The 15,936-nt window shown below is 57.8% G+C and overlaps 1 protein-coding gene across 2 annotated transcripts in view; it reads left to right on the top strand.

Moving 5' to 3' along the window:
• Nucleotides 1–6,405: 6,405 nt before the first annotated feature.
• Nucleotides 6,406–15,936, top strand: part of NACC2 (NACC family member 2) — a 78,533-nt gene continuing 69,002 nt past the window's right edge. Inside the window, exon 1 of one of the 2 annotated variants that reach the window (XM_053557668.1) lies at nucleotides 6,406–6,557. The gene's annotated coding sequence lies outside the window, so the exon portion shown is untranslated. Of the gene's footprint in view, nucleotides 6,558–6,773; nucleotides 6,990–15,936 lie in introns of those variants that run through there. The other variant, XM_053557684.1, reaches the window with a different exon arrangement.

Genomic DNA, 15,936 nt, shown 5'->3' with positions numbered 1-15,936 from the left:
GAGCGTAATATTCTCAATGGTCATCCAAGTCGTAGCATATTTTAGAATATCCGTCCTTTTTAAGGCTGATATTTTACTGTTTGAATAGACCACATTTTGTTATTTACTCATTTCTTGGTGGACACTTGAGCTGCTTCTACCCCTTAGGTACTGTGAATAACGTTGCTATGAACATGGGTGTATAATATGGCTTCAGGACCCTGGGAAGATGCTTTTGGGGACATACCCAGGAGTGGAATTGCCAGATCACTTGGTAATTCTGTTTAATTTTTAGAGGAAGCACCATTCTGTTTTATTTTTATTTAATTATTGTTTTAGAAACATTGTCTTATTAATTTGCCCAGGCTGGCTTAAACTCCTGGGCTCACGCTATCCTCCCACCTTGACCTCCCATGGTTGCACCATTTTTTTTTTTTTAACATTTCTACCAACAGAGCACAGGGTTGCAATTTCTCCACATCTTCCCCAGAATGGTCATTTGATATTTTTTTCTTTTTTTGCAGTCTAGCCATTCTAGTGGGGCTAGGGGCCAGGAGAGCAGGGAGACCCTGAATATCTCCCTGCCTCCAGGGAGGTAGGTTTGCTGGCCTGTCCACTGTCCCAGTGGCAGGGCAGAGGGCCTTGCCTGCAGCCCTCCCAGGCTGTCTTCATTCTGGGATGTGTGAGCTCCAAACCTGGCTGTGCTGGGAACACCTGGAGACCTCTGCTGTGCACGCAAGTCTTCTGCCTTCTTCAGCAAGTGGTGTCTCCTCGTCCTGGGGAGCCTAGAGGTGGCCTGGTGCTGTGACAGCCACTGCAGCGTCAGGGACAGCTTCCCTGGGGGCCTGAAGGATGGACCAGAGTTCACTTGCCAGTACAGGGAGAGAAGGTGTCTGCAGTAGGGAAACACCAGGTACCAGACCCTACGGCAGGGAGAGTGGCTGGGTGCTGCAGAGGAGAGTGTGGGGGACCAAGGCTGGGAAGTAGGAGGTCACTGAGCACAGAAGGGACTGAATGAGGTCTTGTCTCTCCCTAGCCTCCTTCCTCCTTCCTCAGATATTCTGACATCATCTTAGTTCTCTGGTACCTGTGTCTGCAGGATAGCCAGACTCTTCATCAGAATCAGGGAGGTGGAAGCCCCCCCCATGCAGGGTCCAAAGGGCTCACTGTGGGGGAGCATGGACCGGCCTGGGGGAAGGATGAGACTGGAGTTCAGGCTAGAACCCCAGGAGTCTGTTGCCAACTTCACTGCAGAGCAAGCTGAGTCCTTCCAGCTTCCCAGGCGCAGCCCCAACCTGTTCACATGGCTGCATGCCTGGAGGGTGACACCCTGCATCCTGCGCTCAGCAGTGATCACAGCAATGACACCCAAAAGTGCCACCAGAGGTAGCAGATGTCCTTGGCAGCTGAGGCCACACAGAAGTGTCCTGCAGCTCAGCGGGATGGGGATCCTGTGAAGGGTGGAGGGGGCAGTAGCCAGGCCTGCTTCAGGGAGGGCACCCATAGTGCCCTTTGGGAGGCTCTGCCAGGGGTAGGCCCTTATGGAGTCACAGGCACCCACGAGTGCCTCCCATCATCCTGCAGGTGGCCAGAACCACATGATGCAGTAGTCTATGGTGGTGGCCAGTCAGCAAGCACCAGTCCTTCCGGTACTGGGAGGTGGCCTGGCCCCTAGGAGGGATGGCAGTTGAGGCACCTGATCATGTCCTGGCCCCTCAGCTCTGGGGACCTCAGCCCCATGCACCCCTCCAATGCACAAGAGGTACCACTTGGGGGGCCTGGGCCAACTTCAAGCAGCAGGAGGCTGTAGGATTGGGAGGGACTATGTAGTGTCAAAAGAGGACCCTCCAGGCACAACCCTGACAGTTAGACATGGGGCCTGGCTTCTGCTGAGAGTTTGGGTATCCCTGAGAAGAGGGCAGGGCTGCCCTGACAGTCCCCAACCTCAAGAGACGGCCCAGGCTGCTCACCCCCTAGCACCGTCTAGTTGGCACAGAGCTGGGTCCTAAGAAAGAGAAGGTTTGGGGACAGCCAGGGTCTCTCTAGTGGGGGATGGGAACAAAGGCCCCAGTATAGAAGTGTGGATTATGATGGAGGGAGAGAATTAGCACTCAGAAGGGGCCTAACTGGGGTGGGGGAGAAGAGGCAGCCGAGGGTAACTCCTGAGCACAGAGTGGGCTGGGAAGTTCCCAGCAGAATAAGTGACTCTGCAGAGGCTGGGGGTGGGGTAGGGTGGGGAGGGGCAGATGGAAAGCCCAGCCTGGGAGCCAGATGGAGACGGTGGGTGCCCACCCCACGAACACACCAAACACTGCAGACCTTGCTCACAGTGGCTTGATATCTACGTGAATTTCATCTCCATGAAAAAGAAAGTTCCAACTCAAGTCAGCCTCAGCCTTTCCGGCCCACCGTCCGGGCCCAGCGCACCCTGCCGCACAGAGTCGCCTCTGGCACCCTTGGCTGTGGGTGGGGGCTGGTGGGCAGCTCCTGTCACAAGCCCCTCACCCCCATGTGCTTGTTTCCTCCTGCTCCCATGAGCAGGAGCAGCTTACTCAGCCTCTCTCGCAAAGTGCAGGAGTTTTGCATGGGCATTTATGATCCTCGGACATAACTCAGGATGCCAGCAGCCTGGCTACCATGTCCTGACAGATCCCAGCCAGCTTGGGATGATAGTGGGGAAACCCTCCATAGGGCACTCCTGTGAAGGTGGTAGGGGGTGTGGAGACCCCAAGTCAGAAGTCCCCCCGCCCACGAACTGCCCTTTACACCATGGAAGCGCCTTCCTCCCAGGAGACAGAGTTCTCACCACCTCTGTCCTGCTTTCTGCACAGAGGTTGAGATGAAAGCAGCAGAGGGGCAGGGAAGTCCTCTGGCTGTCCTCCCTGCTCAGCTGCCCCTGGGGCTGGGATGAAGGGCTCTCTGGTCAGGACTTGCTGTGGGAGGCTCGGTCTCCCTGCTGCGGTCTGCTCTCAGTCCCGTGGCCCTGGCCCTGGGTCTGGGGCTACAGAATGCTCTGACCTGATCAGCACCAGCCAGCACCCTGAGGTCCTGGCCTGCTGCTTCCTTTTTTGCTCACTGAGCACCCCTAGCCACTCTGAGGGCAGAGAAGAGGGCCAGAACTCAGGGTGGCAAGTGGGGAGTCCATCTCCCTGTCAGAGAGGGCCCAGCAGCCCTCAGTAGCCTCAGCAAGCAGGGCCAGTGATAAGGCAGTGGATGAAGAGGGAACCCATATTCCTGAGGCTTGGGTCAGGGATGACAGCTGGCTTATTTATTTATTGTTTGAGACACAGTCTCACTATATTACCCTTGGTAGAGTACCGTGGTGTCACAGCTCACAGCAACATCCAACTCTTGGACTTAAGCGATTCTCTTGTCTCAGCCTCTCAAGTAGCTGGGACTACAGGCACCTGCCACAACGCCTAGCTATTTTTTGTTGCAGTTGTCATTGTTGTTTTAGCTGGCCTGGGTCGGGTTCGAACCTGCCAGCTTCAGTGGATGTGGCTGGTGCCATAACCACTGTGCTATGGGATCCGAGCCTAAAAGTCTTTTTTTTTTTTGGTCACCCTTGGTAGAGTGCTGTGACGTTATAGCTCACAGCAAAGCTCTTTGGTTCAAATGATCCTCTTGGCTCAGCCTCCAAGTAGCTGGGACTACAGGCACCTGCTACAATGCCTGGCTATTTTTTGGAGATGGGGTCTCACTCTGGCTCAGGTTGGTCTCGAACCTATAAGCTCAATCTACCAGCCTTGGTCTCCCAAGTGCTGGGATTACAGGTGTGAGCCACCGCACCCGGCCCCCAGCTGGCTTTTTTATATGAGAGGTCAGAGAAAGTCTCATGAGCCAGGGTCATCTGAGAGGAGACCCCAAGGAAGTGAGACCCCATAGCAAGCCTGGAAGACTTTAGGGAAGAAAGTACAGCTAGGAGATGGCAGGTGCAAAGGCCTCAGGACAGAAGGTGCCAGCACTGGGGACCGGGGAAGGGCTAGGCCATGGCCACTAACACATAGGCTTGTGTTCTGGGCGAGAAGTGAGATGGGGAGACAGTAGAGGTTCTGGGGGGCTGTGATATGTTCAGGAGCAACTTTGTACTGCTGTACAGTGATAGATTGGTGCAGGGGGGAGCAGGGACTGCAGCCGTTGCCTATAGGGATATAGGTTTTGGACCAGGAGGGCAGCAGTGATGAGACTTTAATGCAGAACTGTCACGAGTGGGGGACAGATAGATGAGATGTTAGAGTAAGGGTTTTAGACTAAGGTGAGTGTCATCACCTGCACAGCCATGGCAACAGCACCTGGCAGGCCACCAGAGGCACTTGTCCAGGGGAGGACAGCCAGGTGGCCAGGCCAACAGGTTTGTTCTCTTTGCCTAGCTCCTGAGTGCACCCTTGAAACACCACCTCTGTGGTCACCAATTTGTTTGCAGAAGTCTCTGGCGACTTCCCTTTCCCCACAGCCAGAACCTTCCTGAATGAGAGCTCAGCACCAGATCGCAGCAGAGTCCCCTGAGCTGGACACCATTTGAGGTGCTGCTGTGCTGATCAGACCCTTCAGGCGGGACTGTGACCACCACAACTGCACAGCAGCCAGCAGCATGCTGCTTACAGCGTCTCAGGAAACACACCAAGCAAAGGCAAGAGGGAGCGGTGAAACTCCCACACCCTGGGTCCAAGTTTCCCTCTGAAGAGTCTCTACCAGGGAACCCTGAGAAAGTGAGCCCCAAGCTAAGCTGTAAAATAGGAGTGAAAAGCCAGAACCTCATGGGGCTGGTATGAAAATTAAATTAGGTAGTACGTGCACACTTGAGACATGTAATTCGTGTGGCTGGAATTTAGTGTTTGCACTTAGCATGTGCCAGTGTACACACACACACACACACACACACACACACACACACAAACACTCCAAGCTCTGGAACCCTTGGGGAATAGGATTCTGGAGCCCTGATGCCTAGAGGAGCAGTGACCAGGGTGGTTGGTCCAGGGCGCTCCTGCACCAGTGGACTAGGCCCCCTCACAGAGCCGCATCCCAGGGCCCTGGAGGAGGGGTGCAGGCAGAGGTCTGATCTACTTGGAGTGGGCTGGAACCCTGTCCCACACTTCTGCCAGCTCAGAGCCCTCTCACCCCTAGCCCAGAGCCTTCTGCTTATACCTGTGCTAAGCAGGTGGCACTACTGTGCCTCTGCTGGCTTTCCAGGTGTCCCTCTCACATTGCCCATCTTGGGCCAGGACCACATGCCGCGTGACCACACGCTAAACCACTTCTGACCCAGTGTCTCCAGCCTGCAGCGTCCTCCCTGACTGAACACATCCCACAGACCTGCAGGCTTACAGGAGGCAGTGGCTGGGGTGGGGATGCCGGACTTGGGGTGAGTTAGGACTAAGTGGGGTTTTGGGGGGAACCCCACTTTACTCACCCCCATCCCTAGGACAAGACAGGGAGTGAGTGTGGTCTGGTGTTTGCTGACAGCAGGGCAGAGGTGTACAGAACCTAATGTTGGGGTCAAGGGTCAGGGACCAAGCTTTGGGCGCTATGTACTTGGTCAAACTTCAGATTGTCCTACCGATGACCTTGGCTACTGTGCCAACAGGACTTTAGCCCCAGGCCTGATACCCAAGGGGCTCAAAGTGTGCTCTGGAAAGGTGGGGGGGCAGCTTGTGCTTCACGTAACCCCTCCTCCCTGTGACCTTGCTCAGGTCGCTGCAGTGGTGACGCCTCCCTTTTCCCACAAGGACCCGGTGCACTCTGTGGTAGGGGGGCCGCTCTGGCTCTGGAGGTCTACCTTCCTGTCCCGCTCCCCGGTGGGGAGGGGATGCTGAGGGGTCTGTGGGTCCTTCTCGGTGTGTGGCCGCTTTTATTTCTATGCACTTGTTTTAAAACTGCACTTCTGTCCACAGGAGCACGGCCAGAAGGACTGCTAGTGCGTCCGGATCACGCCAGGCCTGAACGCAGACCCGGCAGCTCGCAGCTGGCGGCCGCGGGCAGGAGGCGCCAGCGCCCCGGGGTGGTTGGACTAGGGCGCGTCCGCACCCGCGCCTTCCTGGCCGGCCGCGCGTCCACAGTGGCTGCGGGGGATGCCGCGCCCCGCCCCGCCCGCAGCCGCATCCACAGGCTGCGCGGTGCAAACGCGGCCACCGCGGGGAGGGGGCGCTCCAGGGCCGGGGGTGGTGGGCTCTCCCCGGCTGAGCAAGCCGGGTCCCTCCCCTGCCTGCCCGGCCCTCCGCGTTGCCGCGCGCACCTGCCGCCCGGTGCCCGGCGCAGGATCGGACGCCCGCGGCTCCAGAAGGCGGGCGCCCGGCCGAGGAGCTGCCGCCACCCCTTCCGCTGCGGGGTCCCCAGTTCCCCGGCCCCGGGCGCCCACCTGGCGGCGAATGAGTGCGCGCGCGGCCGGCGCGCTGTCCCTTTAAACGTCCCGCGGGCACCTCCCCCGCCGCCGCCCCGCCCCCGCCGCGGTGCGGCCGCTTGTGCTGGGCGAGGTCGGAGAAAGTCCATGGGAGCCGGAGCGCGGGGACGCCGGAGCACTTCCTGCCGCGGGCGGCGCGCCGCAGCTGCCCAGGCCGGACCGGGCCGGGCCCCCGCAGGTACGGCCAAGTTGACGCGCGCGCCGCCGGGCGGGGTCGTCCCTGGCCCCGCCGGCACTTCCCGCAAACTCCGCGGCCCCGGGCCGCCCAACTTGGCGCCGGCCGCCCTGCCGCAGTGCCGCCGGCCGCCGCGGGGCGGGGTGCGGCCCGAGTCCAGCGCCGGCCGTGGCGTGTGCGCAGCGGCCGGCGCGGGCCCCGCGGAGGCGGCCGGGCGGCGCCCCGGGTGTCCTGAGGGGCGACCCGGCCGGGACTCCGGATAGCGCGTCCTGCGCGTCTTCCCCTCCCCACTCTTCCTCTCGACACCTACGGCCTCTCCGGGACCGGACCGACGGAGATCAGCCTTCCGGGGTGGGGACGCCGCGGGCGGGAGTGGCCCCGGGCCAGGACGGAGTGCTACCCAGCGCTCCCGCCCACCTGTCCCTCCCGGTGCAGGTGGACTTCTTTTTTGGGTTGTCTCTGCCTCCCGTGCGGACCCCAGCCTGGGGAGAAACTGGGGTGCGGCTGCAGTGGGAGGAGGCTCCGGCCCTTACCGCCTGGGCGGAGCTGGGTCTTGGGTCCCGAGCCCCCTCGCGCGACCCTCGGAGGCGAGCCCCGCTCTCTGGGGGAGGGGACCTGAGGCCTTCCCGCTGAGTTTCCTGGGGGGTCGGAGGTCAGAGGTGACTCAGGCCCTGTGCCAGGCTTTGTGGGAAGTTTGCTGGTGGCCTCTCTTTACCGGGCAGTTTAGACCTGTGGCGGTGTCTGTTGGCAGGTCCTGTCCCCTGGATCTGGCCTCCCACCTCCTCCCTTTTGGGGCCTCAGATTGAGGGGTTTTACTCCCTGGTGGTTGGTCTCCCTCTCCCAGTGGCATCTCTTGGGACCCAGTTGGCACTTCTCAGTGTGCTCTCCAGGGCTTGCCCTGTCACCTATTTTTTGGCTGAGCCTGCCTGTGGGTAGTGATGAGCTGGGCTAGGAGAGGCCCAAGGTGGCTCACTGGGCCCCCCACCCTGCCAGAGAACCCTGTGGGGACATCAGAGACACCCCCTCCAGGTGTTTCCACATTCCTCCTTCCCACTCTTTGGTGAGATGACCACAATGGGAGTGCTGGTTGTGGCTTTTAGGTCTCCCAGTGTCCCCAGGAGGGGCAGCTGCCATGGGTTTCTCAGTTTGACACACCGAGGATCAGGCAGCTGCCACCCTGACCCATCTCTCCACGTCTTCACCTTTTCCCACCGTGCCCTTCTGGGCCTCTGAAGTCCATTCCATCCAGGAGGACCTTTGGCATTTTCTCCTTGGTCACTGTTGCGTGGCACTTCAGCTGGAATCCAAGCAGAGGAAGTAAAGGAAGTTGTGAGCTGAGGTGATTGGCCCCTGTCCTGTTGGGGAGCTGGCTGGGATGGACCCTGAGAGTAGACCAGGCTGTCACTTGTCCCCTCTCCAGGGTCACACTCAGGGCAGGATGGTGCTAGATGTGGGCCTGTGTGAAGCCAACCCAGGTGGTGTCTGGTGCTGAGCTGTCCCTCACAACCGCGCGGGCGCTCAGCATCTCCTGGAGAAGGAGACAGCGCTGGTGCTGTGCTCAGTGGCCCATCAGGCTGTCTCAGCTGCAGAGTGGTGCAGGGACACTCAGGGCCTTCCCTGGGCAGGGGGCTTATGATTAGCTTTTTACCAAAGTCTTCGAACCTCTCTAAGTCTTCCGACTAAATTGTGAACCTGCGTCGTTCATACAAGGATGCAATAGTTTCAGGGCTGAGTGTGGGTCCGGGGGCCTGGGCTCATCCTGACCTTTGGCTGGTTTGTGTCCGAGGATGGAGTGGGCAGTGTGCTCTCCAGGGCTTGCCCTGTCACCACGAGACCCTGCCCTGTTTGATACTTGTGGGACAGACCTGAAGAACCCTGAGGTCTGTGCCTTTGACTTGCATCCCTGGGGCACACAGGGTACTAGCACTTGCTGGCCCCCAGCCGCTATCAGAGGAGCAGGGCCTGTTTCCTTGTCTGTCCTGCCCATGCTGCCTCTCCACATCTCACGGCCCCCTGAGGTTGCCATCTCTTGTTGGGGCTCCACACCCCAGGCCTACTCCCTTTCCAGGAGTTCTCCAATTAGCGCCCTGCAATAGGTCCTGAGGGCCAGTTTGGGTTACAAGGAGTAGGTGGACTGCCCAGGTTTCAAAGCTCCTGGGGACAACAGATGGCTCCCCCTCATCCCGGGATACCCAGGGCTTTTTGTAGACCCCTGTGTAATGAACTCATTCGGGAACTTGACCATGGTAGAGTCACCCCAAGTCTGCCGCTCCCTCTGCCTGGTGCCCACCTGCATGGTGGTAGCTGACGCCCACCTGTCTGGTGATCCAAGCTGGCTGGCTGCTGCCCACTGTGGGGTTCTCAGGATCTCAGGACAAGATAGGGTGCCTTCCCACAGTGTCCCCATGGGGCGCCCTTGGGCAAAGAAACCTGGGGCTGGGCTTTCAGGCCTGATCTCTTGAAGGGGGAGGCAAAGGCTGCAGTGTAATGCCATGGAAAGGGTCTTCCCAAAGCCAGGGAGAGGACACCAGACCCTGAGCTGCCTCTGGTGAATGTGAGCTTCTGGAGCCCCACCTGGGGAGTTTGTGCAGTGTGTTTGGGGCTGGGGCTGGGTGGGGAGGTGTCAGGACCTGCTGAGGGCAGGCTTACCCGGACTCTCACTCTGACCTCCACCAGGCCCATCTGGCTTCATGTTTGCAGCTGGCCAGGTTGAGGGTCCTCCCAGGAGCTCCCCCTCACTGGCGCCTCTTCCCTCACCTGCAGGCTTCACTGGGCACCCCCTCAACCCTCCTAGAGGTAGGCAGGTGGAGGGTGGCTTGGCTTGGCCAGCCTTTCTCTATCCGGCTCCCCACCGCACCCTCCTTCAGAGATGTGGGGCCCCCATGCCCCAGGAGGTGTGGTGGGCAGGTAGTATCCTGGGGCCTCAGTGTGGAGGCCGGATGCTGGACCCCTGTTTCTGCCTTCCTTGCAGGGTAGGGGTCACCAACTCCTCTTTCTTTTTTCGCAGACCCTTGCTCTCCCTAGGCCTGGCTCTTGATGAGATGAGATCATTTGCAAAATATGCTCCTGCTGATGGGGTCGGGCTTCCTCAATGTGTCACCTGCAGCTGCTCCTTTGCTGGGAGCCAGGAAGCTTCCTCTGCTGTGGCCTTCTTGCCTTTAAAGTTAGGGTTTTGGAAATGTAAGCCCTGCATGTAGGGTTCTCATCAGGTTGCAGGTAGACTGGCGTGGAGGTGTCCGAGTCTGGAATCTCAGGCCCTTGTCATTTGGGGCATGAGCACTGGCGCTGGCAAGGGAGCCAGCTCAGCTTGGGAGCCAGGCCGAGCAGGGGAGGAGTGGGTCTGACCTGGCTCCACTGCTTGCTGGCCTGGTTCCACATGCCGAGCCCTGGGGTACGTCTCCTGAGATCACTCCCAGCGCCTGGCTGTGTGACCTTGAGGGCATAATCCACCCTTCCTGAGCTCTGGCTGCCATCAGGCATTTTCATGCTGGTTGGGCCTGGCCTGGGAACTGTTGGGGTGATGAAACTGTTGGGTCCAGTGGTGGCTCATAGCCCTTTAAGAAGAGGCCGCTGCTCAGTCCCCAGGGAGGATGAGAGACATACTTCTCTCCAAGGCGTTGTTTGCAGGTCCCATGGGGAGGAGAGGCTGGTTCTGGGTCTCTCCAAAAGAGTCTCCCCTCCCCCTCAGTGCTGGGCCTTGGCGTCCAGGAGGGTACTTGGCCCTGTACAGGCTGTAAGCTCCTGGGCCCGCCCAGCGCCTGCCCCCATGCCTGGGAAGCAGACAGGGCTGGGGGCGGGGAACAGAGGGGCCTGAAAGTGCCCATATATAGTCACTGGGGTGAGCAGTGAGCTGGTGCTATAGGGATGGCTCCCAGGCCTGGGTCTGGCCAGCCCTAGGCCTAGCCACCGGTCCCTGAGAGTGGTCCAGCCCCAGGGTGGGGTGAGGTCAGCCATGAGCAAAGGGGGCTAGACTGGGGCAAGGTGTCAGACACAGCAGAGTCGGCCTCAAAATGTTTGTTGATTGAAAATAAAAATCTCCTGGACCCTCCTATGTGTACCTGGGGAACCAACGTCTTTGAAAGTTGGAGGCTGTCACATGTGGCTGTGTTGTCAGCTATTGCTGCCTGGGGTCCCTCCTTGAGGGCATCAGGGGCCGGATGGCTGCTGGGTGAGTTCCCTTGGTTTGTAGCCCTCACTCCACAAGACCCATTGCCTCTCACTGCAGTGACACCATATCGGGGCTTTGCCTGGCGGCCTTCTGGAAGAGTGGCCCCTTCCCATCTCCTGGACAGGTCAGGGGCAGTGGGCCTTTCCTGGTGCTGCTGGATCTTTACAGGAAGTCTGTCTGGGCCTTGCCCTTCAGTCAGAGAGGAAGGAGGTACCCAGGCACCCCCTGGCCCAGACCCCTGCCCAGGACCCAGGCATCTGCTCTGGGGCTTTGCCACCCCCACCCCCCCAGTAGAGGGCTGTGCCAAGAGGGAAGAAGTAACCATCTTGCTGCATTTCTGCCTTCTGTGCTGTTAAAAAAATCACAATGTTAACATAGTTTTGCTCATTTAATTTAGTTTCCATTGCACTGTTAAGCGCCTTTGTTAAATTTTGTATATTGATACTTTTTGTTGTTGTCAGCATTTTTTTCTTCCTTTTTTTTTTTTGGATATAGAGCCATTAGGGTGAGAGAAGATTAAAAAGATACATTACAATTAAAATGTTAATGAAATCCGCATCATACAACTTTTGAAACCCTTTAGGCATTAATCTTGCCTGTGTCATGTCCATTAACTTTGGCTATTCTTATTCCACACTGACCCCTGCTGAGAGATTTGTGCTATAATTGGATTTTTTTAATAAAATGGAAAAAAAAGCTTTTAAGAAAATAGAGGTTGAGTGGTCAGCCATGGCTTCTAAATGAAGAAAAAGGAGCGTGGAGGAGTGTGGCTTCCTCTGTGGGGACCACGGGGCCCTGTTTCTGAGGGGTCTTGGGTCCCCTGACTCCCTAGCCCCTGGCTGTGGGTGTCCCGAGGGCTTCAGTGAGGGTGTGCATGTGCATGGGGTGGGAGGACAGAGGCCCCTGCTGGGATTAGTCCTCCTCCTGGAGAGGAGGTAGAAGGAGCCCCCTGGCTAGGCTCCCAGATGCACAGGGGCTCCAGGGAGCCGACTCTAAAAGGTTTTGAGTTCTGGGAAGTCTATGTTGCCTGCAAGTCAGGCCTCAGTGGGTGCGGGGGGGCCATGTGGAGGGAAGCCCCTTTTGCCATCTTCCTAGGAGGGTCAAGACCTCAGATGGGAGTGGGCAGTAGGTGCCCCTTGAGGTTCTTGACCCCGGAGTGATCTGACAGTATCCCTTACTGGGAAGGATCCCCTGGGTGAGGGGGACCTGGGGTGGAAGGCTCGGGGTCCCCCTGGCCTTCTCAGGCCGCAGTGCTGCAGACACGACCATCACGCTGGGAAGCCGGTCAGGTGGTTGGCAGTGGGGCTGCGACAGACAGATTTCATGTCTGTGTGTTTTTGCAACACCTTTCTATAAAGGGAAACATAATTTAAAATATGATTACTTAGTGTTGTAACAGCCGCCTCAGCCGCTCCACGCGACTCGAGATCATTATCAGAGGCTGATATTAACTTGCAAAGAATATTATGCAAATTGCCGGCTGTCTCCACTGGGAAACCTTCTCCCAGGGTGGCGCTGCCTGGCTCCCCTTGGGCCAGCTCAGGAGGTCCCTGGGCAGGTGACACTGGGCCTTGATCTGGCTCCTCCTTTCTGCCTACCCTTGTCTGAGGCTGGGGGACCCCGAGAGCAGCGGGAGACTTTAGGGTGAGGCCTATCCCCAGCCCCATCCACGGTCCCTCCAGGCAGGCTTGTGGGGGGGCCTGCCTGAGGTGGAGGTGTGGGTGGGTGGGTGGCTGGGCTGTTCCTCCTGTGCTCTGTGCACCCTGCCACACACCGACTGACCGCTGGGCTTTGCTGCCCAGGGGCTTGGGCAGCTGCAGGGCTTGCACTTGGCTGATGGTGTGGACAGCCTGCCAAGCCTGCGCCTTTGGGGAGCCAGGTGGTGGTAGGGGGTCGGGGGTTGGCTTCCTGACAGTGTGTACCCCCACGTCAGCCCCTCCAGCTGGTCCCAGTGTGGGGGGTGATGCAGTCTTCTGCCTTGAATGGTCTTCTCCCTGTAACAAGATGTACAGCAGATATGCCCAATCCTACATAACCTGAGGACCTGTGTGTGGGTTCGGAGAAATAGTGTCCATCTGGTGACTATAGAAACCTAACGCCCCAAGTGCCGCTGTCTTCCAGTGAAGCTGACACCCCAAGACACAGGGGCCTCCAGGTTATCTCCTGAGCTTCTCGGCAAAGTTTCGAGGACTAGAAGCAGGATCCTGCTTGAGGGATGCTGCTCACCTGCCCTGGCCTTGCTGTCCTTGGGCAGCTCAGATGGGGAGGACAGGGCTTTGGGGCCTTGCCGAGCATGTTGCTGGTCCTCAACCAAGTGGGCACTGCCAGGGTTTTAGGAGAGTGTGTCCCAGGGTGCTGCGATGGAACCTGGGCAAACACTGTGGCCTCCCCAAGCCTAAGTTTCCCCACGTATAAAGTGGGATAAGCAGACTGCAAGCTCTGAATGAGGAGCAGCACCCCACTTCTGGTCACCAGGAGGGCGGGGGCCAGACTGAGGCAGAAAAGGCCACCCTGTGTCCTCTCTAGGAGGGGGCCCGGCCTTTGTGCACTCTGTTGTGGCTGCATAGACGAAGGCCATTGTCTCTTGCCTTTATCTGCCAGGGCTGCTCTGGGGGTCCCTGGTGGGTGTCTGCCAGCTCCAAATGCCTATTCACAGGTGCCCAGGTGAGAGGCAGGGAGGAGGGATGGGGCCTCGTGAACCCCTGGGCTGTGCTTGGGGGCACTGTGCCCATCTCCTGGGCTGCTGTGATAAGGCTCTCCAGGTCGGGGGTGTAAAACCACAGAAGTCTGTCCTCGGCCCTGGGGCCAAAGGCTCTGAGGGAGAATGTCCCAGGCCCCTCCAGCTTCCACAGTCCCGGTGCTCCTCGGCCTCTGTCGGCACATGGCAGCTGCACCCTGTGTGTCTGTGTCCAGATTTCCCATGTAGTAAGGATGCCTGCAGTTGGTGTTAGGTCCCTGCTAAGTCCAGACAGATCTTCAGGTCTTTAATGACAGCTGCAATGGCCTTATTCCAAATGAGATCCCTTCTGAGGTCCCAGGTGGATGTGACATTATGTGGGGAGCAGAAAGCCTTCAGTGCTGGGAGCACACTGGGGGCTGTCTTTGCTCATCGAGGAGGTTCGGCAGCCAGACGCAGACGGCAGCTGTGGGACAGGCACAGGCTGGGATGTCTGGAAGGAGCTTGGTTCTCAGGAGCAAAGCTGGGTGGGGGTCGCGGGACAGAAATGGGGCCGCTGGTGGAGGAGGAGGAAGGTTTTCCTGAGAGTCAGTGTCATCTGTGGTTATGTAAGTTTGGGGACAGGAGAGGCAGGATTTGTGTTAATTATTGTAACCCAGTTTAGGTGCTGAGTCCATGTCACATGAAGTGGCCTGGAAAGACGGCGTGTGGGTTACAGTGGAGCCTGGGGGTGTGGCTGGGTGCGGGGTCTGTCACGTTGGCACAGACTCTGGCCACATTGCCAGGCATATGGCTGTGGGGCACACTGGGGGGATGTGACGCCCCTGGGGGCCAAACCAGCCCTGATCTTGGGGAAGCCCAGCCATAGCTGGGACTGCAAATGCCAGGCCTGGTGCCGAGACCTGCAGGCAGCCATACCTGGCTGGAGTGTGGCATCAGGAGGGCTGGGCCTTTCTCCTACACACCTGGGAGAAGTGGCAGGGCCTGGCCTCTCCTGGTGGGTGAGCAGGATCTTGGGCTTCTTGTCCTGCTGTCCCCTACCCCGGCTCTCCAAGACGAGTTGGCCAACACCTGTGCAGACGACCAGCCCAGCTGGAGGACAGAAGTTAGTGGCCCCCTTGGTGGTGGGAGGCTGCCTGGTTCTAACAATGCAGGAAAATGGAGAGCACCTCCACCCTAAACAACCTGGGAGTCACCCCAACTCCTAGGGCTGCTGCTCATCCCATCCCGAGCTGCGTGGTGTGGGTTCCTCTTGTAGGAAGACAGGCACCAGGCTTGCTGCTCAGAGGGCCCCGTGGGGGTGGTGGGGTGGTGGTAACATGCAAGGAGTCACTTTCTGCAGGTTTCTAGAATATCTGACCAGGGTGTCCCCAGGTACGGCTTCTGCTCCAGGGGGGAGCATGGTGACCTGGTTCTCTCCTTCTGAGGTGGGGGGTCTTGACAGGTGGCCCTGCCCCTTAGAAACTGTTCTCGTGGGGCCCTGGCCTTGGGTTCTTGGCTCTGATGACCCCTGGTCTCAGGCCTGTGCCCACCGCACACCCAGGATTAAGGAGGCCCTTGGCCCACACCACTCCATCTGGGTGCCTGGAACTGGCAGCTGTGAACTTTGGTTCAGGTGCATAAGAAAAAACTGAAAGAAGAGTCACCACATTTACGGAGCGACTGTACAGACTGCGCAGAAAGAATTTTCCTGAACAGTCTCGGAGTGAATTTCCCATGTGGTCCAGTGCATCTTATGCAAATGGGCTGAGAGCTGCCGGCCACCCACCTGGACCTATACCCAGTGGTCCCTGGGACAGCCCCGCCAACCACAGCGCTTTCACCCCAGTATTTCCCAGCACCTTCTAGTGCAGAGTCCCTGGTCCAGTAGCTTGCTGGGTCTCTATCTTAAATTTAAAATTTAAAAAACTTTTTTATTTTTTACATAAAATTTACCATTTTAACTATTTTTGTGTGATGAAGTACATTCACATTGTTGTGCAACCATCACCACCATCCATCTCCAGAATTCTTTTCATCTTCCTAAACTGAAACTCTGTCCCCACGAAACACTTAGTCTCCATGCCCCAGCCCCCGGCAACCTCCATTCTCCCTTCTGTGTCTGTGAATTCGATGGTTCTAGGGACTTTATATTGGAATCATACAGGACCCATCTTTTTTTTTTTATTGTTAAATCATAGCTGTGTACATTAGTGCAATCAAGGGGTACAATGTGCTGGTTTTATATACAATCTGAAATATTCTCATCAAACTGTTCAATGTAGCCTTCATGGCATTTTCTTAGTTGTTGTATGTAGACATTTGTTTTCTGCCTTTAGTAAGTTTTGCCTGTACCCATTCTAAGATGCACCATAGGTGAGGACCCATCTTTTTATGACTGTTTTTTTTTTTCTTTTAATGTAATGCCCTTAGAGTTTGTCCAGATTGGTCTCACTGTTGCCTGGACTGGAGGGCAGTGGTGCAATCACAGTGCTGCAGCCTCCAACTCCTGGGCTCAAGTGATCCTCAGCCTCCAAAGGTAGCTGGACTATAGGCTT

Source organism: Nycticebus coucang, chromosome 2, assembly GCF_027406575.1.
Source record: "Nycticebus coucang isolate mNycCou1 chromosome 2, mNycCou1.pri, whole genome shotgun sequence".
NCBI lineage: Eukaryota > Metazoa > Chordata > Mammalia > Primates > Lorisidae > Nycticebus > Nycticebus coucang.
The sequence above is the reverse complement of the archived record's forward strand: the minus strand, read 5'-3'. Positions and strand labels throughout refer to the sequence as shown.